At 37.3% G+C, this 27,115-nt stretch overlaps 1 protein-coding gene across 1 annotated transcript in view; it reads left to right on the forward strand.

Moving 5' to 3' along the window:
* The first annotated feature begins 677 nt into the window (after positions 1-677).
* ADGRL2 (adhesion G protein-coupled receptor L2) overlaps positions 678-27,115 on the forward strand; it is a 337,601-nt gene continuing 311,163 nt past the window's right edge. Inside the window, exon 1 of the mRNA XM_055403213.2 lies at positions 678-740. The gene's annotated coding sequence lies outside the window, so the exon portion shown is untranslated. The remainder of the gene's footprint in view (positions 741-27,115) is intronic.

A 27,115-nucleotide genomic window follows, 5' to 3' on the forward strand; every position in this document is an offset into this window, starting at 1 on the left:
TTTGTTTTGCTATCAGAAAATTTAAGAGCAAAATGGACAGCATATATAGTGATGTTCATTTTAATTATTAGAGGAATTCCAGTTTTCTTTGTCTTTTGTTTTGCAAGTGCTTGTTTTTAAAAAAGGTTAAAATATAGTAATAATTCTCTATACTTAAAGAGGCTATATTTTTAAGGAATGAAGATTAAAAAAATCTAGTTTTGCTAAATGGTTAGTTAGAAGAGGATAGTTTCTAAAGAGGAAGCAAACAGAAAGCAGTAGAACTGCCTAGTCCTGCTCAGAGCAATCCAATCCTGAGTCAGCAAATAGGTATTTGCCAGTAGCAATGAGCATTGTGTACTACAATGACGGTGCTGCTTAACTCGATACTGTTCCCACACCTCTGTTAGTCGGGTCCAGTGCGTGGGTAACTCATGAAGTCACTGGGTACTTGAGTGAAATATTGAAAGCAATGAAGGTTATGAGGGTTTAGAGACAGGTGGAACTGGCTACATGCTCAAGCCATGCCCACTCTTAAAGTGTAATTGGCAATGAAATTCATGCCAATAGGACACCTGTCTGCATAGGAAATTCGTGACAAGACAGAAGGGCAGACTTCGGATCACAACGATAGTTTTGTGACTGTGATCTCCCCAGAGCCTCTTCGGAAAGATACTCTTTTCTCACTTGTATGCCAATTGGAATTTGAAGGGAGCTTGCTAACTGATGTTCTATGTGGACCCAGAAGAACTACAAATAAGGTAAGGGCAATCATATCTCTTGTGATCACTAGAGACTATAAGGAGAGTTCCAACTCAATCTTCCCTTTCAAATGTAGATTACTGAGACCATCTTCTTGGCAGTGTATTTCAGGATCTTGAACTCAAAGGATAGAATTGTTTGGTGCCTGCTCTGAAAAAGAGACGTTTGGCCCCTGTAATAGTCTGTGCTATTTCTGGCTATTAGGATATAGAGAAATGGGGAGATGGTGAGCTGAGGTTGAGTGGTAAGTCTCGATTTCAGAAGAATGTGTCAAAGCAGATCATCTTCTAGGGCTCTACGTGAAGATGATTTTCATAGCCACCTGTACTCAGAGATTTAAATTTATGAAAAGAGAAACATGACAATATCTTAATTGCTCTAAGGATGTCTTTTCAAAGAAATTGTCACAGAAACAATTTCTTCAGAGGAACCGAAAAACCAAAGGGAGATGGCTTTATTGTGGAAGAGCCAAGGAAAGCCTTCTTCCCTAGAAGGTAATGTTTACGGAGCTCTTTAGCAAATAGTGGTCTCCATTGCAATACTTCTCTGTTTGATGAAGATTCAAAAAGTCTTAATCAAATCTAGCAGTTATTGCTGCTTCTTTCTCTCCTAATCTCCTTGATCCTGAATTATGAGATCCTTATCCATTAAAATAAACCAGCATTTGTTAAAGCCTTTTCAAAATTAAGAATAAAACCATCAAAATAATTGTTTGGTAATATCAAATAAACAATTTTTTTTAATTTGATGAATTGTTTGTAAGTGCTAATCAAGTGGGTGGAGTCATAAAAGGGGGGAAAACGAGCTAAAACAATACATGCAATTTGTTTGCATTATTATTTGAGATAATTACAAAGCAGACATTCAAAAGCTATTTTTTAATCTTTATACAGAAAGGAGGAAAATAGGGAGGAAAGGAAAAGCAAAAGAACATGCAGCCATTGTCAACTGCAATTTAAAATATTACCAAATTCACAATTGTCAAATATTAGCATTACTGAGAATGCCAGGGACAGAAGTGTCACATTGAATGGAGAGTGATAACTTCATAGGAAGGCAAAGCTGAGGATATGACCAGTTTGCAGTCACAGAGAAATCAGCTTTAATTAATTTGAGTGCCAGTTCTGTGTATAATTACACAGCATGAGAGTTTGCATGCAAATGCAGAAATGCTGATTGTTCAAATACTTGCACTTGCACATTAATACATTGGGACTAAGTGGGGCTGGCAAGCAGACAGGGTACAGCACACACGGTGCCTGCAGGCTAATTTGTATTATACTGTAGTTAGCAAACAGATTTCAGATGTTTCTCCTTTCTTTAAATAATAAGCACAAAAATATGTGCATCATTTTTATCTGTGACATACCTTGTTTTCCTCTTAATTAAAATAAAAGTGTTGTGGGCTTTTAAAAAACTATTGAGGGTGCACGAAACATGGCAATAGCAATTCGATGTCAGTAACATTTATACCAGTTATAGGATATTTCTATTTGACGTTTTATGTAGTTATCCAAAAATTGGAAGGACTGATGCTAAAACTGAAACTCCAATACTTTGGCCACCTCATGTGACGAGTTGACTCACTGGAAAAGACTCTGATGCTGGGAGGGATTGGGGGCGGGAGGAGACGGGGACGACAGAGAATGAGATGGCTGGATGGCATCACCCACTCGATGGACATGAGTTTGAGTGAACTCCGGGAGTTGGTGATGGACAGGGAGGCCTGGCGTGCTGTGATTCATGGGGTCGCAAAGAGTCGGACACGACCGAGCGACTGAATTGAATTAAAAATTTCCGTTTTCCATAATTGGTGAGACTATACTCAGAAAAGGTGAATTTATATATCACTTCCAAAGAGGAATAAAGAAATGGCCACAGTTGAATTCCTATTTGTCTATCAAATCTAGTATCTTGTGTCTAGCATATTCACCAGAGGTTTTAGGAGAAGGATTGATTAATTTGAGAAAGCACCCAATCCTAAAATGTACTACATGAGATTTTCCATTCCGACCCTTGAATCTCTTAGCAGAGATCAGTTTCAACCAAGTTCCTAGCTTCTTTGACAATACCCTAGGGAAAGCATCATCCTTAATCACAACCAGAAGAAAGTACCTGATACTTTATTCAAAAAACGGTACAAGAATATAAAGAATTTACTAAGTCCCCCAAATTTGCTACTCCTACCAATGCTACTAGTTCCTTGTCAATTTATTTAATACATTTTTATGCATTTCAATTCTACAAATATTTATCAAACTCCTATTTTTGTTAGATACTGCAAAGCACAGGATATATTATGGTAAGCAAGATAGACAACAGACCCTGCATTTGCCATCTCCTTTCTCTCAGGAGTTGCATGAAGGAACCTAATTCAGTTTCTCTGGGAAATACGTGCTATTAGCAATGATCATCTTGTAAAAAAGCACACTGCAGAAACTTGAATCTGTGGCCTTCCACACACACAGTTCTTCTACCTTATTTGGGAGACTAATTCCCTCTCTGACATTTCTTCAACCCCATTCTTGTGTAAGGTGAAAGGAGCTGCTTCTAGCCCCAGGTCTGAATGGAAACCGTAAAGGATATGTGAAACAGTCTATCAAGCAAGCTCCAAAGTTTTAAGAACAGATTGAAGAGGAAGGCTGTCAATACTCTTCTCTGAAAGCCTATAACCTGTATTTTCCCAAAGAGGAAATCTGGACACGTCTTATAGATGATATAGGATAGACACTTCACACCATTTGTCTGAACAGTGTTTTCAGTCAGTTCAGGAACAAGGACTAGAAAGCATGAGCTTTCCATCCTAAAATGTATATTCCACTGCCAAAGGCTTCCTACAAGTATGGGATATGTCTATGTACAAATGGTAAAGTGACAGTGAAAACACTCATACATACCACCTACTCTCCCACTTCATTCTCAGAATGGTCATAACACTCTCACCCTACATATGAAAAATATACAAGAAGGAAGGAGAAAATCCAGGATGGTGAAAAGAACTCAAGGGTATCTTCCTGATGTAAGAACCCAGTAACGTGGAAAGACTGGTTTTCACAAGCTATGAATTCCGAGTACCCTGAGCTCAAACAATTTTTCCTTTTGGTTCGGTTTTAATTGGACACCCATGATCAGAAAACACAGACAAAAATGAAACAAAAATAAATTCCCCAAATATGTATGTATTAAGAAAATTCCACTTGCATGGTATCAAAATATTTTAAAAATATTTTATATGCAGATATATTAGTGACTTTACCAGGAGAGCAAAAAGTCGGAAGAATTTACCTGTAGGAAGCAACTTCCAGTGTGAGGTTGTGGTGACATATATGAAATGACGTGTATTCACAGATGATGCAAATAATTTCATGAAACAATTACAGGTAGGGAGCAAAGAGAAGTGTATAGAGAAGAAATAAGAGGATTCCATCTGGAGAGAGAGTGTTCAGGAAACATGAGGAAACTCTAGCCACAGACTTGAAGAAAGTCTGTAACCCAGTGTAGAAGCACAACACACCATGCTGATTCAGAATAGACAGGTGTGCTGATTGTTGCAGAGTGAAACTCATAGGCTGACAGCAGCTAATGATTCAGCAATAATTAGGTCAACAAGAACCATCTCCAGAGATTTGTGGGTGCTGGGTACATATTTCAAGGGAATGAGAAAAATGAAATTGCAAATAATTGGAAATAGGAAATGTGTGGAATCTCTATTCATAAAGTGAAGGGAAGGGGATAACCCTGGGCGGTCCTTTGGTTAAGAATCTGCCTTCCAATGCAGGGGACTCAGATTTGATCCCTGGTCAGAGAACTAAGATCCCACATGCCTCAAGGCAACTATGCTCTCTGCTATCACACCACAAATACTGAGTCTGAGTGCCACAACTAAGACCGAACACAGCCAGACAATTTTTGTGTTGTTTTTTTTAAGTGAAGGGGAAGAAGTGAACAGTGGAGACTTAACCATGTTTGTAGGAGAGAAAATAACTAGTGGAGCAGGAGCAGTCAGGGTTAAAGGGGAAGTGTGTCATTAATGGGGCAGGAGTTGGGGAGAGTACAGGTAGCTGTGCTAGGTTTAGATATTTTAAAACATATTACTTCAAGAAAGGAGAGGAAAAGAGAGTGGTGAGAGAAGAATTCTGAGGGAGAGGTGAGGAAAGTCTTGAGAATATGTGTCGGAAGCCCGTGATGTAGGGAGGATATTGGTGAAATCATTCCTTGGGAGGGTATAGGAAAGGGTGGACATGACATGGACATAGAAATGACTTTATTTTACTAAACAAAGGTAGAGCAAATATAATTTACAATTTTAGATAAATAAATGAGGGACAACGGAGAAACAGAAAATTGTCACTATGAAAAATTCACTTAGACATTAACTGGTGCCAAGGTAAAGTGAGCAATGGAACTCGACTCATAATTATGAAATAGCCTGTAAGTTTGCATTCTTCAATATCAGTACACCTGAAGTAGTTGTTTATGTTTTAGCAATCTGGCATTCTCCACTGAGAAAGGAACTGTGGGGAGATAATCAGTGCACAGAAGAGCTTGAGTTCAGTTCAGTCGCTCAGTCATGTCCTACTGTTACCGACCACGTGGACTGCAGCACACCAGGCCTCCCTGTTCATCACCAACTCCTGGAGTTTTCTCAAATTCATGTCCATTCAGTCGGTGATGCCATCCAACCATCTCATGCTCTGTCGTCCCCTTCTCGTCCCGTCTTCAATCTTTCCAAGCATAAGGGTCTTTTCAAATAAGTCAGTTCTTTGCATCAGGTGGCCAAAGTATTGGAGCTTCAGCTTCAGCATCAGTCCTTCCAATGAATATTCAGGACTGATTTCCTTTAGGATAGACTGGTTGGATCTCCTCGCAGTCCAAGGGACTCTCAAGAGTCTTCTCCAACACCACAATTCAAAAGCATCAATTCATCGGATCTCAGCTTTCTTAATAGTCCAAGTCTCACATCCATACATGACTACTGGAAAAAACATAGCTTAGACTAGATGGACCTTTGTCAGCAAAGTCATATCTCTGCTTTTTGATATGCTGTCTAGGTTGGTTATAACTTTTCTTCCAAGGAACAAGTGTCTTTTAATTCCATGGCTGCAATCACCATCTGCAGTGATTTTTGGAGCCCAAAAAAATAGTGTCTGTCACTGTTTCCATTGTTTCCCCATCTATTTGCCATGAAGTGATGGAACCAGATGACACAATCTTAGTTTTCTGAATGTTGAGTTTTAAGTCAACATTTTCACTCTCCTCTTTCACTTTCTCCTAGAGGCTATATAGTTCTTCTTTGCTTTCTGCTATAAGGGTGGTGTCATCTGCATATCTGTGGTTATTGATATTTCTCCCAGCAATTTTGATTCAAGCTGTGCTTCATCCAGCCCAGCATTTCTCATGATGTACAATGCATATAAGTTAAATAAGCAGGGTGACAATATACAGCCTTGATGTACTCCTTTCCCAATTTAGAACCAGTCTGTTGTTCCACGTCCAGTAATAACTGTTGCTTCCTGACCTGCATACAGGTTTCTCAAGAGGCAGGTCAGGTGATCTGGTATTCCCATCTCTTGAAGAATTTTCCACAGTTTGTTGTGATCCACACAGTCAAAGGCTTTCACATAGTCAATAGAGCAGAAGTAAATGTTTTTCTGGAACTCTCTTGCTTTTTCAATGATCTAACAGATGTTGACAATATGATCTCTGGTTCCTTTGCCTTTTCTAAAACCAGCTTGAACATCTAGAAGTTCATGATTGACATACTGTTGAAGCCTGTCTTGGAGAATCTTGAGCATTACTTTGCTAGGGTGTGAGATAATTGCAATTGTGCGGTAGTTTGAGCATTCTTTGGCATGGCCTTTCTTTGGGATTGGAATGAAAACTGACTTTTTCCAGTCCTGTGGCCACTGCTGAGTTCTCCAAGTTTGCTGGCATATTGAGTGCTGCACTTCACAACATCATCTTTTAGAATTTGAAACAGCTCCACTGGAATTCCATCACCTCCACTAGCTTTGTTTGTAGTGATGCTTCCTAAGGCCCACTTGACTTTGCATTCCAGGATGTCTGGCTCTGGGTGAGTGATCATACCATCGTCACTATCTGGCTCATGAAGATCTTTTTTGTACAGTTCTGTGTATTCTTGCCACCTCTTCTTAATATCTTCTGCTTCTGTTTGGTCCATACCATTTCTGTCCTTTACTGAGCCCATCTTTACATGGAATGTTCCCTTGGTATCTCTAATTTTCTTGAAGAGATCTCTAGTCTTTCCCATTCTATAGTTTTCCTCTATTCTTTGCATGTGATCACTGAGGAAGGCTTTCTTATCTCTCTCCTTGCTATTCTTTGGAACTCTGCATTAAAATGGGTATATCTTTCTTTTTCTCCTTTGCCTTTCACTTCTCTTCTTTTCTCAGCTCTTTGTAAGGCCTCCTCAGACAACCATTTTGCCTTTTTGCATTTCTTTTTCTTGGAAATGGTCTTGATCCCTGCCTCCTCTAAAATGTCACAAACCTTCATCAGTAGTACTTCAGGCACTCTGTATCAGATCTAATCCCTTGAATCTATTTCTCACTTCCACTGTATAATCATAAGGGATTTGATTTAGGTCATACCTGAATGGTCTAGTGATTTTCCCTACTTTCTTCAATTTAAGTCTGAATTTGGCAATAAGCCTTTAGGTAAAACCATCCCTCTGGGTTCCTCCTTCCTCTGCTCACCCGTGGCCACGCTGGTGACAGAAAATGTTATTTATTCAACAGAGGAGAAAGCTGTATAGAGCTGCATAGGTTTCTTTGTCACAGTACTTTCCCCCTACATAACCCAGATTCATGTTAGCTCATACCCCTGGTTTAGGCACCAAAAGCAGGGCAGCATTTCCTGAAAACCAACATTAAGTACAGTACCCATGTATCACTTGGCAAAGAAAGAAAAAGTCCCAAAGGCCTAAATCTTTACATAATATGTCTGGAATTACAATTAGCACTTTACAACAGATGTATTCATGGACTTACCTGGCTGTTTCAGCTTTCTTGCCAGAAGACAGGTGGACATAAGTCACTATGTTCCTGCCAGTGGACACAGAGCAACCCTGGAAGTCACAAGTCTGGGTGTGGTATAACAGGGACATTGTACATTCTGAGATTCCTAAGGAAATCAGTAGTTGTAGTATATGGATGTCAGAACCCCCAAAGACCAGGTAACACTCAGCAGGCAAAGGACAACACAAAGATTGTCTGCCACTTGCTCCCAATAGCTTCTCTAATGTCCTTTTGTTTGGGCGTCTTTCCCTGCTTTTTGCTTATCCTCCTCCCAAACTTTTCCAGGTCCCAAATCTAAAGATCCTGTTGACCAGGTAAAAGAGTTTGTAGCATGTAAAATTAGGAAACAGAAGGTTTTTAACAAACCTTCTGTTTAACAGAGGTTAACAAAGCAATAATATTCAAGGCAACTCAAAATCATAGATTTCTTGAGGGTCTACTTTATGTCAATCACTGAAGTATCCATAGGGGATTTGAGAATAAATATGTGAAGCGCTTTGGGATTCTATGGTGGCTCAAATGGTAAATAATCCACCTGCAAAGCAGGAGATCTAGGTTTGATCCCCAGATTGGGAAGATCCCTTGGAGAAGGGAATGACAACCCACTCCAATACTCTTGCCTGTAGAATCCCATGGACAGAGGAGCGTGGTGGGCTACAGTCCATAGGGTCTCAAAGAATTGGACATGACTGAGTGACTAAGCATGCATGAATGTGAAACGCTTTATTTATGGAGGTCATCTTTAAGTGGGAACACAAACCTGTTAGCCTAGAATACTTGATGATATAGAGGCACCAATACAAGAGAGATTTCTTCTGTAGGAAAATAAAATTATTGGCAAAGCAAGTGGGCAAATGAATTTAGCTGTGGAAATGCACATAAACATGTGCAAACTCTGTTTTAAAGAGATTTTTCTGTCAGCAATATGTAAACTGGATGCAGAAAAGCCTAAAGAACATTTAAGAGACTGTTGGGATAGTGTACAGAAGAGAGAGGATGGAAAAGCAGATAAAAAAGGCAGAGATATCTCAGAGGAAGTACTGGCAGGGATTTGCCAATTATTGGGAAAAAAGGAAAGTTCTCCTATTTGACTTTGAGATTTCAAAAATTGGTGATGATTTAAAAATAGGAAGCATTAGGAGGAAATGAAATGTGAGAAGGAAGACATTGAATTCAATCTGGACCTAATAAGCTTTTTTAGATCCCAGGGCCTATCATTGTAGAAAAGAGAAGAGTGCAGGCAGAAATCTGTATCCAGCACTCTGAGATGACAGGTCCTCAGAGAAATGTGTGAGGGTCATCTGTAGGAAAGGCCCAAAGAGTATACGAAATTGTCAAAGAAGAGAGAGAATAAGAAGAGAGGAGGGCTGAGGAACAAACTTTTAAATCATATATATATAAAGTGTGAAGAGGAAGGAGACAAATTTGTAGTCACACAGTTAAGAAACTGGGAATGTCCACAGAGAGAAAGGGTGGAGAGGTCTGTAAGAAGGGCTGGTCAGGAGACAAGGAAGAGACAGAGACAAGAAAGATGAATTATGAGAATGTTGGATGTCATAATTAATTAGTCATTGATGACCTTCAGGAGAGAGGTTTCATTAAAATGATGGGAAAAGAAATGTTACTAGGTGATAAGTTCTTATCAAATACCTCCAGTATATTTGAATATTGGTACTAAAGCAACACATTAAGCTTTCTAGGAGTTTACCCTTAAATTAGAAAAAGAGAAGATAAGGAAGAATGACTACTTCAAGAGTGAAACAAGTGGTACCAGTTCAACCTGGTTTGCTGCATCATTTTACCAAACCAGAGACCTGTTGTAATTCTGGTTTCTCTCAAGCTCTTACTTCATGTTGTCAAGTGAAGGTGGGTGGCAGTTAATGGGGAAAAGTTAATGATGTTCAAAGATGACTAAGGCTGTAAAAGACAATTGGGCTCTTCCTACAATTCATGATTAGGAATTAAAAGAATTTCCCCCAAGAAAGTCATCCACCCACCCACTGTCCCTGGCCTATTTCATCTTTTTAACCACAGTTTACCCTCATGGTCATGTGTGAAAATGTCCTGTCTTATGTGGCAAGCCCATTTGAAACAGTCCTCACAACCCTTCCTTCATGTAAGATATGTTCTTCAGCTACTGGTGATTTCTAAAGGCTACAGAATTCTCAGAAGAGCTTTGTTATTCATGTAGCAAGTTCAGTAAAGTCAGTCTCCCTACCTAATTATGCTTAGCATAAGAAATAGGCTAATCTAGAAAAACCCAAATGAATGTACATTTTTCCCTGGCTTTTGTTTTGATGTATCCACATATTGTAGTGTTCCATGTTTGGACCTACCCAAAGAAATCTGATAAAAAATAGTGCCATACTACCACTGAGTAGAAAATTATTTTTTGCCATAATTGAATGTTTTCTTTTTATAAGCCCCACACAAATCCTCCCCAACTACATATTGATGCCTAAGTGTGCATATGAGGTGCAGTATCTAGATTGTTGGCAGAAAATATAATTGTATGTTCACCTAATAGGTAATCTCTGTATTACCAAAGAGTTATGTCTGGGTAATATGAATTATTTGTGTACTGTATTAACATAGCATTAAATTGCACATGGTTTGTGTTCTTTTAAAAACACAAGTAGATACGTGATGTGTCTAGGATTTTTCCATATTTATTTTTAGTTGGAAGAATATCTCTGCCTCTTTTATAATTCTGCAGAATTTTTATTCATCGAAGTATGTATCTGTATATATAAATGCACATGCGCACATGTTCACACTTCACTCTCTCTCTCTCCTTCTCTCACTCTCTCAAACACTCAGGGAGGCACCTTCATAAACTTGCCCTGCATGGTTGTTGGTTTATCTGTCAAAGAAATTCATTACCAAGAGAATGCCTTGCTTTATATGCTTACTAAATTTTTAAAAAATGTTTTTCATTATATTTATGCAAACGTAACTTGACTAGTTCATAATTTACCAAATGCAAGCATTTGTCAAGGTTATTTCCAATCACTCAGAAAAATGTGCCTTTGTGTATTTTGATTATTTAAAGCAATTTTGTTTCCATTATGCGTATGTGCAGCCAGAACAGCATGACTGTCTTGACTGAGGAAGTGGGAATGCTCTTAATTTTCATATGTGCATCTGCAGAAGAGCTTTTGATTGTTTAACCACCGCACAGATAGTGATGTGGCCATAAATGTTTTTGCACACATTTATTTTTCTTGGCACCTCAGAAGAGATGGGTAATACAAAAAAATTACATATGCTGCTATTTGCATTTAAAAGTATATATACTCAACTGTAAGTTGAGGAAATGTTTAATATTTTGAAGCCAATTAGGATACACTCAGAAATCTCTGTCTTGTGATCTCATCTTATTTATATATTAACAAAACATCTGGATTTTTTTCCCTTTGGGCTGTGGGCTGAATTTTTTCCCCTTGTGCAAACTTAATACCAAACTCTGAAGCTATCAGGGATCAAATAGTGTCATTCAAATTTGCTTACCTTGGCTTGAAGCGAACCAGCTTATTTGCTCATTAGATGAGTCTACTACTTTTCGAGGCGGCAGGAAAGGGAAATAAGAGCAATTCAAGGCATTAGAGACCACTCTCCTGAATATGGTGTCACCATATAACTGTGGAATCAAGTTTCATTTAGTTTTTATGGGCTACTAGATTTCATTTAATCTAAAACGCTATCGATAATAAGATGCATCAACATTTTCTATTCTACAAAGAAAATGCAAAACTCTAAAAATGAAACTATGATGTTTCATTATTTGAACAGTCTATCCCAATTTCAAGCAATGTTAAAATAAGGGAGAAATTGCAATTTACATATACTAAAATAGTGTACATAGAATAATTATAAAGGTTTAGCTCTTGGAGATAGTATGTTAACTACATCAACACAACTCAGAAGTGCTATTTCCTGGCAAGAGAAGATTTATTATCTCTTTCATTCAGTGAGACTAAAAAAAAATGTATTATGTATTTCAAACTGTTTCTACATTTTCTCATTCATGGAGTTATCAAGAGGGTATTCTCTCCTTTAAGACCCTGACTTTATTATTTTTAGTTTTATTAAAGTATAATTGTCAAAACTGCAAGATATTTAAAGTGTGCAATGTGATGACTTGATACGCATATACATTGTGAAAGGATTCCTCTCATCAAATCAATATATTGTCACCTCACATATTTACATTTGTTTGTTTCGATGAGAGCAGAGTTGACTTTGTGTTAAAAGAAACAAAACAGTGGTACAAAAAAGAATTTTTTTTTAGAATTTTAGGCTTTAGAATTTTTTTTAAAAAAAACTTCTGACTTGATTCTTGTTTCTATGAGACGTTGAGAAGTGAAAGTGAAGTCGCTCAGTCGTGTCCGATTCTCTGTGACCCATGGACTGTAGCCTACCAGGCTCCTCCACCCATGGAATTTTCCATGAGATGTTAGGCTATAAATTAATCTAGCTGAAGACTGCTTCCCAGTTACTCTGTCCCCTCAAGTCTGTTTTCTACCCATCTAAACTCCCCCTATATACTGCTCCAGGACAAGCAAGCATTCAAACTTTTGTTACAGGAAACTGAAACAGAAAAGCAATATAAGAAACATTCAATCAGTACTTGTAAAAAAACTTCAAAAGATATTAAAATTGTCTTGTCTCAAACACACTATTGTAAAATCCATAATGTGACAATCAACCAAGTAAATTCTTGGATTTCACTGTCAGAGAATGGGCGTTAAGAGAAATGACCTATTTCTCTGTCTACTTCCTTACCACCAATACCTAACCCAGTGCCAGGAAAATAGTATTTTCCCAATAGATGTTTCTTGAGTGATTTAATTAAGTGATTAATTATGAACAAAGTGTCCCTTTCCTTATCTCACTTGCGAAGATAGGCATTATGAGGCAAGAAATAATGGTTCAGTTCAGTCGCTCAGTTGTGTCGGACTCCTTGCAACCCCATAAATCGCAGCATGCCAGGCCTCCCTGTCCATCACTAACTCCCGGAGTTCACTCAAACTCATGTCCATCGAGTCAGTGATGCCATCCAGCCATCTCATCCTCTGTTGTCCCCTTCTCCTCCTGCCTCCAGTCCCTCCCAGCATCAGGGTCTTTTCCAAAGAGTCAACTCTTCGCATGAGATGGCCCTAAGTATTGGAGTTGCAGCTTTAGCATTCGCCCTTCCAATGAACACCCAGAACTGATCTCCTTTAGAATGGACCAGTTGGATCTCCTTGCAGTCTAAGGGATTCTCAAGAGTCTTCTCCAACACCACAGTTCAAAAGCATTAAGTCTTCTCTGCTCAGCTTTCTTCACAGTCCAACTCTCACATCCATACATGACCACAGGAAAAACCATAGCCTTGACTAGACGGACCTTTGTTGGCAAAGTAATGTCTCTGCTTTTTAATATGCTGTCTAGGTTGGTCAAAACTTTACTTCCAAAGAGTAAGCGTCTTTTGATTTCATGGCTGCAATCAGCATCCACAGTGATTTTGGAGCCCAAAAAAATAAAGTCTGACACTGTTTCCACTATTTCCCCATCTATTTCTCAAGAAGGGATGGGACCAGATGCCATGAGCATAGTTTTCTGAATTTTGAGCTTTAAGCCAACTTTTTCACTCTCCTCTTTCACTTTCATCAAGAGGCTCTTTAGTTCCTCTTCACTTTCTGCCATAAGGGTGGTGTCATCTGCATATCTGATGTTATTGATATTTCTCCCAACAATCTTGATTGCAGCTTATGCTTCTTCCAGCCCAGCGTTTCTCATGATGTACTTTGCATACAAGCAGGTTGACAATATACAGCCTTGACGAATTCCTTTTCCTATTTGGAACCAGTCTGTTGTTCCATGTCCAGTTTTAAATATTGCTTCCTGACCTGCATATAGGTTTCTCAAGGTCAGGTGGTCTGCTATTCCAATCTCTTGAAGAATTTTCCACAGTTTATTGGGATCCACACAGTCAAAGGCTTTGACATTGTCAATAAAGCAGCAGACGTTTTTCTGGAACTTTATGCTTTTTCAATGATCTAGTGGATGTTGGCAATTTGATCTCTGGTTCCTCTGCCTTTTCTAAAACCAGCTTGAACATCTGGAAACTCACAGTTCAAGTATTGCTGAAGCCTGGCTTGGAGAATTTTGAGCATGACTTTACTAGCATGTGAGATGAGTGCAGTTGTGCAGTAGTTTGAGCATTCTATGGCATTGCCTTTCTTTGGGATTGGAATGAAGACTGACCTCTTCCAGTCCTGTGGCCACTGCTGAGTTTTTTAAATTTGCTGGCATATTGAATGCAGCACTTTCACAGCATCATCTTTCAGGATTTGAAATAGCTCACCTGGAATTCCATCACCTTCACTAGCTCTGTTCGTAGTGATGCTTTCTAAGGCCCACTTCCAGGATGTCTGGCTCTAGGTGAGTGATCACAGCATTGTGACTATCTGGGTTGTGAAGATCTTTTTTACAGTTCTTCTCTGTATTCTTGCCACCTCTTCTTAATATCTTCTGCTTCTGTTAGGTACCTACCATTTCTGTCCTTTATCGAGCCCATCTTTGCATGAAATGTTCCCTTGGTATCTCTAATTTTCTTGAAGAGATCTCTAGTCTTTCCCATTCTGTTGTTTTCCTCTATTTCTTTGCTTTGATCACTGAGGAAGGTTTTCTTATCTCTGATTGCTATTCTTTGGAACTCAGCGTTCAGATGCTTATATCTTTCCTTTTCTCCTTTGCTTTTTGCTTCTCTTCTTTTCACAGCTATTTGTAAGGCCTCCTCAGACAGCCATTTTGCTTTTTTGCATTTCTTTTTCTTGGGGATGGTCTTGGTCCCTGTCTCCTGTACAATGTCACGAAACTCCATCCATAGTTCATCAGGCACTCTATCAGATCTAGTCCCTTAAATCTATTTCTCACTTCCACTGTATAATCATAAGGGATTTGATTTAGGTCATATCTGAATGGTCTAGTGGTTTTCCCTACTTTCTTCAATTTAAGTCTGAATTTGGCAATAAGGAGTTCATGATCTGAGCCACAGTCAGCTCCTGGTCTTGTTTTTGCTGACTGTATAGAGCTGCTCCCTCTTTGGCTGCAAAGAATATAATCAATCTGATTTCGGTGTTGACCATCTGGTGATGTCCATATGTAAAGTCTTCTCTGTGTTGTTGGAAGAGGGTATTTGCTATGACCAGTGCATTCTCTTAGCAATACTCTGTTAGCCTTGCCCTGCTTCATTCCGTACCTCAAGGCCAAATTTTCCTGTTACTCCAGGTGTTTCTTGACTTCCTACTTTTGCATTTCAGTCCCCTATAATGAAAAGGACATCTTTTTTGGGTGTTAGTCCTGAAAGGTCTTGTAGGTCTTCATAGAACCGTTCAACTTTGGCTTCTTCAGCATTACTGGTTGGGGCATGGGCTTGGATTACCATGATATTGAACGGTTTGCCTTGGAAACCAACAGAGATCATTCTGTCATTTTTGAGAGTGCATCCAAGTACTGCATTTTGGACTCTTTTGTTGACCATGATAGCTACTCCATTTCTTCTAAGGGATTCCTGCCCACAGTAGTAGATATAATGGTCATCTGAGTTAAATTCACCCATTCCAGTCCATTTTAGTTCACTGATTCCTACAATGTCTATGTTCACTCTTGCCATCTCCTGTTTGACCACTTCCAATTTGCCTTGATTCATGGACCTAACATTCCAGGTTCCTATGCAATATTGCTCTTTACAGCACTGGACCTTGCGTCTATCACCGGTCACATCAACAACTGGATGTTGTTTTTGCTTTGGCTCCATCCCTTCATTCTTTCTGGAGTTATTTCTCCACTGATCTCCAGTAGCATATTGGGCACTTACCAACCTGGGGAGTTCCTCATTCGGTTTCCTATCATTTTTCCTTTTCATACTGTTCATGGGGTTCTCAAGGCAAGAATACTGAAGTGGTTTGCCATTCCCTTCTCCAGTGGACCACATTCTGAATGTCAATATTTCACATTCTGAAATAATGGTAGGGTGAAAATTAAATTGATTCCTGATATATTGCATGTAAAGATAGTTTCTATTATAGGGTAAGATGCTTCTGGCACTATGTACACTATTCAGTTATTCATCACCAACCCATCTAGTAAATAAACATGTACGAAACAGCCATTGAATACCAGGGACTCTGAATACAAAGCTGAGTTGTGTTACCTTCTAGAGCAGTGGCTCTTAAACTATTTGGTCTCAAGACTCTGTTCTACTTACAAATATTTTAGAAGATTCCCCAAAGTGTTTGTTTATGTTAATTATATCCCTCAATATTTATCATATTAGAATTAAAATGCAAAAATGTTATTTTTTCAACTAAAAATAGTGGTAATCCCTAGAGATTTAAAGCTTAAGGGAACAGATAGATAAATGAACATGAATTTTCTTCAGTTTGTAATAAGTATAGTGATAGAGGAAAGCATAGGATCTTTTAGGAATATTTCCCAAAATAGGATAAATGTGAGTGGGACCCCAAAGGACACTTAGTTTTTGTCGTTTAGTCACTAAGTCATGTCTGACATTTTTCCACCCCATGGGCTCTCCATAGGATTTTCTAGGCAAGAGTATTGGGGTGGGTTGCCATTCCTACTCCAGGATATATTCCTAACCCAGGAATCAAACCTGTGGCTCCTGCTGCATCTCTTGCATTGCAGGTAGTTCTTTACTCCTGAGCCACTGAGGAAGTCCCAAGGACACCTAAGTGTCAGCTAAATAAAGAATGAAGCCTTTGGCTGATTGAATCTGGTGCATTGGAATATTATTTCTGTTTTCATTTTATTAATAGTCTTTCTAAAGTCTAAAATGATCTCAAGCATATGGTTCCTATATGACAACTGGATTCCAAGAAGCATGTATGTCCAGTCAAGTAAGGTCATTAATAAGCTATTACTGCTCAAGGTTGAGTTACCATGGGAATTTGAAAGAAAGAACCTGGATAGTCGTATGATATTCAGTGTTGGATTGCATAGACATTTTTATGTGGTGAGCCAGATGTCATCTATTTTATGTGCTTTTGGGCTCTGTGTCCCAATAGAAATAAATTTAAATCGGTCCTCATCAATGTGACCTGGCTAGATATCACTAACCATTTTAACTAATACTAAAGAACGTAGAATAACTGACATGGATTGAATTCCTAATATATGACTTTTTGGACTTACACATATTATTGCATTTAATTATCAAACAATTTGATGGATGTTTATAGTATACTAATTTTTAAGACCAGGAGACAGAGGTTTAGAGAAATTAAGTAATATACCAAAGGCCACAAAGTACAGAACTAACTTCTGAGCCAGATGTAGTTAACTGAAAAGCCTCTGCTATTTCTCCTACTGGGATACACGTAACCTGGGAGCAGACAGAGGTGGATCAGAAGGAAGATAAGCCCCAGAGCACATACTGTTCATTGCCCTAAAGCACAGGTTTACCTTGATTGAGGATTCTTAAGATATTTAAAAATTCAAAACAAAAACAAACATATAATGAAATAAAAGGGAAGATACTTGAATTTTTAAGAATCAAATGTTGAATTTAAAGAAATTTCCTCTCAGGAGGGGAGAATCTGGGATTTTCCCAGATTGTCCAAGAGTCAGAGTTCTTACTCCTCTGCCTTGAGGGGAATTTTAAGATCCATTCTGAAACATTTGTTCTTATCACAAACAGAACGATGCTTTTTCCAGTAATCAGACCAAAACACTGTCCAGGAAGTGTTCAAAGCAGTCTCAGTCTAAACATGCTAGTAAAGTGCTCATATTTCCTGATTTCTATGAGTACAAGTCAGATTTCTAAACATCTTCCATATATGTGACATCAGTGAGTACCAGAAAAAAAGATGAAGTTAGAAGGAGAAGCAACTAACTTTACTAAACAACCACTAATGGAAGAAGATAATGATGATTATGAGAATGAATGTGATGAAAAGTATATTTTTTCCATATCTACCATGTGCTAAGCACTATGCTTGAATTCATCTTAACTAAACTGTGCAACAATCTTATACAGAGATCTTAATATCCTCTTCATGTATGTACCCAGTCGTAATACTATTGCATTCATGTTATCCCAACAAGTCTATGAGTTATTATTGTTATCCATATGCTGCCGACAACAAAATTAGTCTCAGAGTGAATAAGTAATTGCCCAAGTTTACATAGTAAGTAAATGATGGAAATATGCGCAGACCCCATGGGCTTGTCTCCAAAGCATTAAGATTTTTCCATGTCAGGCTGCCTTGATATTAGGTAGAAGACATTGTATGGTTTTTGTCTATACTTAGATACCTTTGAGAGAAAAAGGGATACTATTATCAATTGTGCAAGAGACATAAATTGAGATTACCCCCAGACAATAAGAAAAAAAGTGGTTACCTTATTATTAAAGATTGGGGCTATCTTGTATCAAACTTTCCTAAGAATAAATACATTTAAATATTTTTGCTTAAAAATATTTACTGATCATTTTACCTTAAGCAATTTTTATATTTTACAGAAAAAATACCTTTTTTGTATATTTAATACTTGAGAAATAATTTTGCTTAGAAAATGTACAAGGAGAGAGTCAAGTAAAAAATATGCATCTTTTAAATACATTTTATACACAATGAAACAGTCAGGCATAAACTCTAAAGGGGATAAAGAAGATTTAGAAAACTTGGATTCGGTATTAGAAGTTAATGAATGTGACACTTGCTGTGTTCTGGATGGTATAACTTACTGACTGAGGGGAGAAAATTCTGAGAAGTGTGTTGCATACTTGAATATTTTCCTATTTCATAAATAATCCTGTAGCAATAACTTGAGATGGTTTTATATAATTGTGGCAGGTAGCTACTCCACCTTGATCCAAGTACAAGTTTGGGCATTTTTTTTTCTTTTATAGTTGCTTCTACTCCAATGTATCATAGGTGCAAGTCTTAATTTCTTTCCAGTAAAAGAAGAATAGCTTATAATTTCTTTTGTTTCTTTTTCTTTGATGCAAGGGTTCTCCCCTCCCAGTTTTTAACCTGCTTTGTTCAGTCTTTTTTATTCTGCTCCAGTTTTTTTTCCTCCTCAGTAGATTTACATAAAGTTAAGTGACTTAAGATGTTTGTAGTATTATTTTGGGGTTTTTCTGCTTCTGCTTTGGCTGCTCCTGATAGTATCCAGATTTATTTTCTAGAGGAAGCTATTCTAGTAAAATCTTTCTTTTTTGTTAGTAAAATAAGAACTATAAACTTTCTACCAAACAGGCCACTCAAAAGTACAGATTCATTCACAAACAGATGAATTTTTCTTTTTTTAATTCTAAAAGCATATAGTACATATATTCTTGAATGATAAACTATGCACTAGCAGTGAACAAACATTTTATCCAGACATTAGGTCTAAACAAGAGAAAGAGCAACAACTCAAAAGTACATTTTACCACGATGAGATTTTGCTCCCTCTGTGTGTATATCTTGTACATTTTTGTGCTTAAAGTCCCCTTTTAGTCTTTTAAATCATCCTTATGAATCTTTTCAGTTGGCTGGACATAAGAAAAGACTTTTCTCTTGAATGAATATGAGTTATTACATTAAGTGCTGAGTAAGAGTGTGCTGAGCACTTAATGCAATATAACATGCATGGTACTCCCCACAAGTTTCCCTTCAAAAGGATAAGACAGAGACAAATATAGATCTGCATACATGTCAAATTGCCAAGTGCTGGGGGAAATATCTGTTATCCCCTCTGCTTTCTCTTTCATTGTCTCTTTATGAGACAGAGGGCCCAGAACATAATGAGGAACAGAAGTCAAAAGAAGCAGAGTGCTTGGGTCCACTGTGCACATTAGTATCACAATTAACAGCTGAGGTTCTGAGGCCAACCAGATCAAGGATGCCTGGCAATTCTAAAGCTAAGGGTGTGTTTCTTCACTTCACTTATGGCAACCAATGCCAGCACATCCAAAGCCCCAAAGCCTCATAATTGCTCAAGGTACTGAAATAAATAATATCACTCATATGGTAAAGAAAAAGCAGAGGAGGCACTCCACGTCAAGATGTGGCTGCTGGTGTCCCAGTCAACAAGCTCCCTACCAGCCTAGTCCCCACCTGCAGTTGCCACTATCTGACCTGGAAGCACTGTGCCCCGGACACACTCCAGGGCTGACATGACAGTGAGCCCTGAAGATGTTTCTAGTTGCTCCTGTTTTTCAGGGTCCATTCTGTTACATTCCCTGATAGCTCAGTTGGTCGCGAATTCACCTGCAATGCAGGAGACCCCGGTTGGACTCCTGGGTCTGAAAGATCCCCTGGAGAAGGAATAGACTACCCACTCCAGTATTCTTGGGCTTCCCTTGTGGCTCAGCTGGTAAAGAATCCGCCTGCAATGTGTGAGACCTGGGTTTGATCCCTGGATTAGAAAGATCCCCTGGAAAATGGAACCACTACCCACTCCAGTAATTCTGGCCTGGAGAATTCCATGAACTGTATAGCCCATGGGGTTGCAAAGAGTCAGACACCACTGAGCGACTTTCACTTTCATATGAAAAGAGATGAGAGAAGAAAGAAGAAAGATGTTAATGATAAGAAGGGAAGAAAGACAGGCATATATGCTATTGTATCTTATACCAATGAACTTTATTCCTCATCTCTAACATAATTTGTCAGATCTTAAAAGTTTATTTCTGGCCTTAAACAGAGTAGCTTTAAACAGTTTGTATTTCTGAATATGGCAAGCAGTTGGTAAAGGGAAGACCAAGGTCACTGGAAAAAGAAAATTCTTTTTTTTTTTTTTAAAAAAAAAGAAAATTCTCTGTTGGGTCAATTCTGCTATAGACTTTGCATAACCGTTAACCATTTCCTGGATTTATTTATTTCCTTAGATTATTTGATAACTCCATCTTGTTATCTGTAAAAACGGTTGCAATAGTACCTGCTCCACAGTATTATGAGTGCTGAATCAGTCCCTGTACCTAAAGCATCTAGCACAGGGTCTAATATGAGGGTATGACTACTGTTGTTGTCTTTGAAAATATAATTATGCTCCTAGAAACTGCATTTGGTTACTGTTATAATTGTATAAGACCCTTGCTGAGGAATAACAAATTGAGGAACAACAATCTGAGCAATCTCTGTCTTCTCTACCCTAGATGATCAGCATTTTTTGAGAAAAATCTATTAGAGGGAAATTAAAGCCGTATAACCAACTGAGATTTGTCTGGGTCAGACTAAAAGGTGCATGCTATCAACGCCAGCAACAAAATCAGAATCTAAGACCTAGATTAAGCCAGATTAAAAATCAACAAAAGGGCACACATCAGAATAAAATCACAAAAAGTCAATGTGGGGGTGTGGGAGCGGGCAAAATGAGTGAAGAGGGTCAAAAGGGACAAACCTCCAGTTATGAAATAAATGTTATGGAAACATAATGGACAGCATGGTGACTATGGTTAATAATACTTTAAAGTTGCTAAGAGTAAATCTTAAAATTTCTCATCTCAAGAAACAAAATTCCATAACTATGTATGGTGACAAATTGTGATTATTTCATGCTATATACAAATATAAAATCACTATGTTGTGTCCTTGAAACTATTTTAATGATATAGTTCAATTATATCTCAATAAAAGAGTCAATGTCTATCCGCAAAGTATGTATAAAAGGTAAATTACGTTTTTTTGTTGGTGGTGGTCATTGTCATAGACTGAAGGGAAAGTGAATATTTGGGGTTTTGTTTTGTTTTTTTAATGTTATCAAGTTTTAAATACATTTATTATTTTGTAAAATGCAAGTACATTCTCTCTCCTCATCTTATTAAATAAGTAAACTTTTGGGGGGAAGGAGACTATCTGAAGTTGTTAAGAGTGCTGGACAGAGATTCAAATCTAACTCTACTACACAGCATTTAATCATCAGAAAAACAGTGCTAAATGTTTTTGATTCTCTGCCTTCTCATCTATAAAATGGGGAAGATATTAGACCTATTTCATAGGATTGTTCTGAAATTTATATGGGATAAGGCATTTAAACAATCAGTACAAACTTGAGTAACAGTATTGTTATTGGTGCATGTGAGGTTTTTGCCTCTATTTGGCATTGGTTGGTCATATTGTCTCCACTTTTCTTCTTCCTGTTTCTCTTAAGTCATCAGGACTTCCCGAAACAAAGGCTTGGAGTATTTGCTTCTAAAATACTTGAATGCATTTGAGAGCTCCATGAGAATGAAGTATTCTGAACCATTAGTCATTAATCAGTCATATATGATTCTCTGCATTGGTCCACAGGAATCTAAGACCAAAGTTTCCTTCTTTGGAGAGAAGCACTGCATGGTTCCCAAAAGTCCAACTACACATCAAAGGTCATGCATCATGTTTTGACATTTCACTATCAAAATTCATCTATCAGTGAGACTCAGTTAGTGTAACTACTCTTGTTTGATTTGGCAATGAGCTAAAATGTCAATAGGCTTCCTATTCTGACTAAAATTATAAAATATACCGAAGGGAATATTGCATGTGTATTAGTCATCCCAAAATAAAGATGAGCATACTTTCCTGAAAAGTTCAGCTATACTAAGGGGATAATGGATCACCAGAATACTTTAAATGTGAAATGCATACTTTGTTCACATTCTTGCTTCACTTGGAGAATTGTGTCATTGTTGCCAAAGTCTTGTGTTTCCTTTAGCTTATGCCTGAATTATCCATTGACACTAATGGTAATTTCACCTTCAAGTGCAAGACAGTATAGGAAACTAAAATGACAATAGCAGAAGGTAAAGAATACATTTTATACATTGTGCTACATAATATTTTTCTTGACTGTTTCTGTTATAGTCGTTGACTATTGCTAAGAAATATCCATTAGGAAACCCAAAACATTGTCTCTAGAGGTTGGTCTTTTGAAAACACACTTTTACCCATACTTGTCATCACAAATTATATAACAGAATAATTGTAGATCAATCTATATGTTTAAATTTTTATGATTAGTTAATTACAAAAACATATCCCTTTGGCACTGCCATTAGTCTATAAAGTAAGTGTGCTTCTTTCTTTCCAATCTGAAGGAATGCCATTTTTGGAGAAAAAAAAAAAAACTGTCCATAGTTTAAGGAAATATAATGCAAAAATTGCCACTTACTGACATATAAAGTGTGATGAACTCTTTGTAGTCCATGTTAATATATTAGCAATAACATGTAGACCTATATAGCATTTAAAAAGAAAACCAGTGTGAGAGAGAAATACACAGCCCATTTTTATGAGTGACCAAATACCAAAAATGTATTAAAGTGGTTTACAGGCTATCCTGTTCATTATTTTGCTGACTTAGAAACCTTGAAGTGTATTGTATCCATTTCATTATCTGCAGAAGTATGAACTGTAATGGAATTTACATAAAAATCCTGCTAGAGAGTGGGGACTTTACTGCATAGTCAGCGTTGCCTTCTAATCCAATCTTCCCCAATGTAGTTGGTATGGTAGTTGTCAAACTCCAACAGCAGGGTCTCTTTTATAAAGAAAAGTATGAATTTGAGCTGTAAAATGAGCACAAGTATTTTTCTATTACTCTGGATGCTTCCTCTTGCTGAGTTTACATGAGAAGTCTAGCAGGAGGTGTTATTAAATAGCCTAAGAAATTAGCCCCAAAATAATTATCATGGTTTAGCTATGTTGAAAGACACAGAGGCTTAATGAAAAGAGCATTTAAATTTTTGTGATTGAATATCTGTTGGACACCTCTGTAGTTATTAACCCTTGTGGGCAGGATTCCAGATTTTTTATTATTTTTAATTGAATTGTTTTTGGAAAACAGCAGATTAAAAACAGTTTTCTTCCCTATAATAGTCAGAGATCCCAGGGCAAACTGTGTAATAATTGGTTCTTTAAAAGTTTGTTTTAAACCTCGCTGCTTGGCAAAGAGTATACCCTTGTTCAACATAAATTGGTTTTTTATATAGTAGATTTATAAAAACGCTGAATAGGAAAGACCATCTCCAGTCATGTAGTCTACCACTATGTAGTTCCTTTATGATCATCATCTTCCAACACCATGACTTCCTTTGCATTTAGCAGTAAATTTGCCATGAGTTAAAGCTTCCTATGGACTCTTAAAAAGATATTCCAAGAGTTACTGTTTTTGTTATTGTAATGCTTTTCATTTTCCTCATACATAGCCAGAGTTTTGGCTTTCTTAATTTTGCTTCTTTTCCTATGGTCTTTCTACCATTCCCAGTAACTTATCTGTCTTCATAGTATTTGCTATTTTAAAATAATTCTTGGCTTTTATCATGTCAAATCTTAAAAGTTACTTAGTTGCTTTCATCTTTCTTTGCAAGCCCCCTCCCAACCTCACCTCCCCAGTCACTTCATCATTTTTTTTTATTTTCTCTTAACTTTCTCCAATCTTCCACATATTTCTGGAATTGAGTTTATCCTAACTGAATGCACTTTTCCAGGTGCATCATATATCATTCCCAAGTCTGGGATATGACGGTTCTTTGTATAAAGCCCAAATGCTAGGGGAGTCTGTCTTTTTTTCCCCTGATCACTGTCAGCATGTTGACTCAGAGTGTTTTTTGAACATCTCCCACTGATTCCTGAGGGAGCTTTTCTGAAATCAGCTATCTTCTATCTGGTTAGTATAGTTAAGGAGTGTGATAGGAGAGAAAACATGATTTTGTGGGTTGAGGTAGAAAACATGTCCAGTTACCGCTCCCTCCCATTCTCTGTTGTTTTTAGAAACACATCTATTTTCTTCACATTTTCATTTTTGTTAATTATATTTTACTATGAACATGGAATGGAAGCATATGCAAACAAATTGCTGCCAAGGCTATTGGAGTGAAAGTGGAGAACTCAGCTCCACTTAAGGCAGAATGATTGTCATAGCTGTAGTGTAGACGTTAAAAACAAAAACAAAAAAACTGCAAAGGCTTGCACTAAAATTAAAGGATTCTTTCTTTAATGTTGACATGCTCGGTCTTTATATTTTCTTCACCTATTCATTCCAATTATCTTAACTACCTTTTCTGGTTGTCAAAGCAGTTCATGGTAGGTGTAAAATTGGAGGTAAGAAACAAGAGAAAAATATAAAATTAAATAAGATATACCAAAACTTTAGTAACATTTAAGTTATACACTTTTTTTTCTCATAAGGAGTACTAGTCAATAATATACACTTATTAGGTGGAAGTAGGCTACACCAAATTCAACCACAAGCCACTTCAAGCGGTATAAGAAAAGGTCATAAAATATCTATGCATCAATAAAGCAAATCTGGAGAATGTTTGAGGACATAAATATGGGACTTTGTCCTCCCTAAGTTTGATATATTAATGTAAATATATATCATATTCATAGATTCAAAGTGGCTATCAGTTATAAGGACAGGCTCCCACTGATTTGATTATAGCTTTTTGGAAAATAAACATCAAATTTGCACACACAATTTCTTTTTGCTAAATGACTTGTCTCTTACTTCTCCTGCATTGGCAGGTGGGTTTTTTACACTAGCATCACCTGGGAAGCCGGCACAGCACACAACACAACATATACATTTATCTGCATTAGTATACATCACTTTCATCTTCAAATTACAAAGTTTAATTCAGAATCTATTTTTTAATATCCTAGGAGTCACTATTGAGCCTTTGTGGTGGCCCCGAAGAAGCGACCACACTGCTCTTGGGTTAATTCAGTTTGGATTTTTTTTTTGTCTCAGTCAATACTCCTTCAGTTACATATTTAAACAGCACAGACCCAAATTATTAATATGTTTAGCAAAAAGAAATATTATTGGCTTTTGTAACTTAAAAATCTGCAGATAGTCTTCAGGCACTGTTGGTCTATTGACTCAAAAAAACATTACCATGACCAGGCTTCTCTCAATAAGTAGGTACTTTCTCTTCCATGCAGTCACCACACTGAGCAGCGTTATCTCTTGTGGAAATCGCAGTAGTTCCAATCTCCTGGGATCCGTTTTATTCCAAGAGAGTCAGAGAGCTTCTCTCCCTCAGTCCTTACAAAGTCCTGGGCCTGTCTCTCACTAACCTGATTGTGTCCTTCCCTGGACTCATCACCTTAACCCATCTCATGGGATTTGCTGAGCTGCCTGCCTAAACCCTACAGCCGTAGTCAAGAGAACTTCCTGTGAGGTTGGAAATGTTGTATAATCTGCACTGCCCAGTATGGTAACCACTAGTCATGTGTAGCTATTAATCACTTGAAATGTGCCTGATGCAACTGAGGAATTAAATTTTAAGTAATGTATATTTAAAATTAAATAGTCACTATTATATTGAATAGCACAACTCTAGAATTCAGTGTGAGGGTCAAACCTATTTAGATCACATGGACTGAGGAGTGGTTCCCCAAATAAAAGGGTTTTGAGGGGGAAAGTAGGTCCTAGTTTACCAGAAATGAGAAATACAAGTGCCAGGGATAAAAACAACAGATGTTCACTGTGACTACCCTAAAACTTGAATTTTTATTAACATTTTTTGGACTGATAGTTTAAATTCACATTATATGGCTTGTGTCATATTACCTGTAGTTTTTCTATTCTATATTGTTTTTTTGTTTCCTTAATTAAAATGCATATAGTAGAAACTTTGGACACATAACTCTTTAGGCACAAATGAAAACCTATTTCTAACTACTGTTACGAATCCACCCTTAATTAAATTATCTTTTATGTACACTTACCTATCTTTTCAAAAGACATTTTGTTTTATTTTACTTTATTATTTTAGCCATGCCTCACAGCTTGTGGGATCTTAGTTCTCCAACCAGGGTTTAAACCCTGCCTCTTGGCAGTGAGAGAGTGGAGTCCTAACTACTGGGCTGGGGAGCAATTTCCTAAAGGACATTTTAAACTACACATGTGGATCCCAATTTAAGTTAAAATTCATGTGGCATTTTCAGCACAAATAACTCAAGTGAAGTGAGAAAAATATTAATCATCTTATAAGCATCATTAATGTCAAGCAGGCACAGTGACAATTGTAATACAATGTACTCCTTTGCCTGAAGTATAAAAATGTTCTTTTTGACACTATCATATCTGTTGATTCAACTAAGTTTCCAAGACACACAAGTTCCTTCCATCACTGAGTTCACAATTCTCAACATTAAATATGTGAAAATGTAAAACATTATACACCTTAAGTTTGCAGCAAAAGATATCAAGCTAATACAGGTCTGTCATGGAAAATTTAGAAATATAAAAACACAATAAGATAAAAAGAAAAAGTATCTATAATTCCATCATACAGAGGTAACTACCATTAATGTTTTAATACATATTTCTTTCAACTTAATATGTATGATTGC

This window comes from Moschus berezovskii, chromosome 4, assembly GCF_049115385.1.
Source record: "Moschus berezovskii isolate FMDL1 chromosome 4, NW_MosBer_1.0, whole genome shotgun sequence".
Taxonomy (NCBI): domain Eukaryota; kingdom Metazoa; phylum Chordata; class Mammalia; order Artiodactyla; family Moschidae; genus Moschus; species Moschus berezovskii.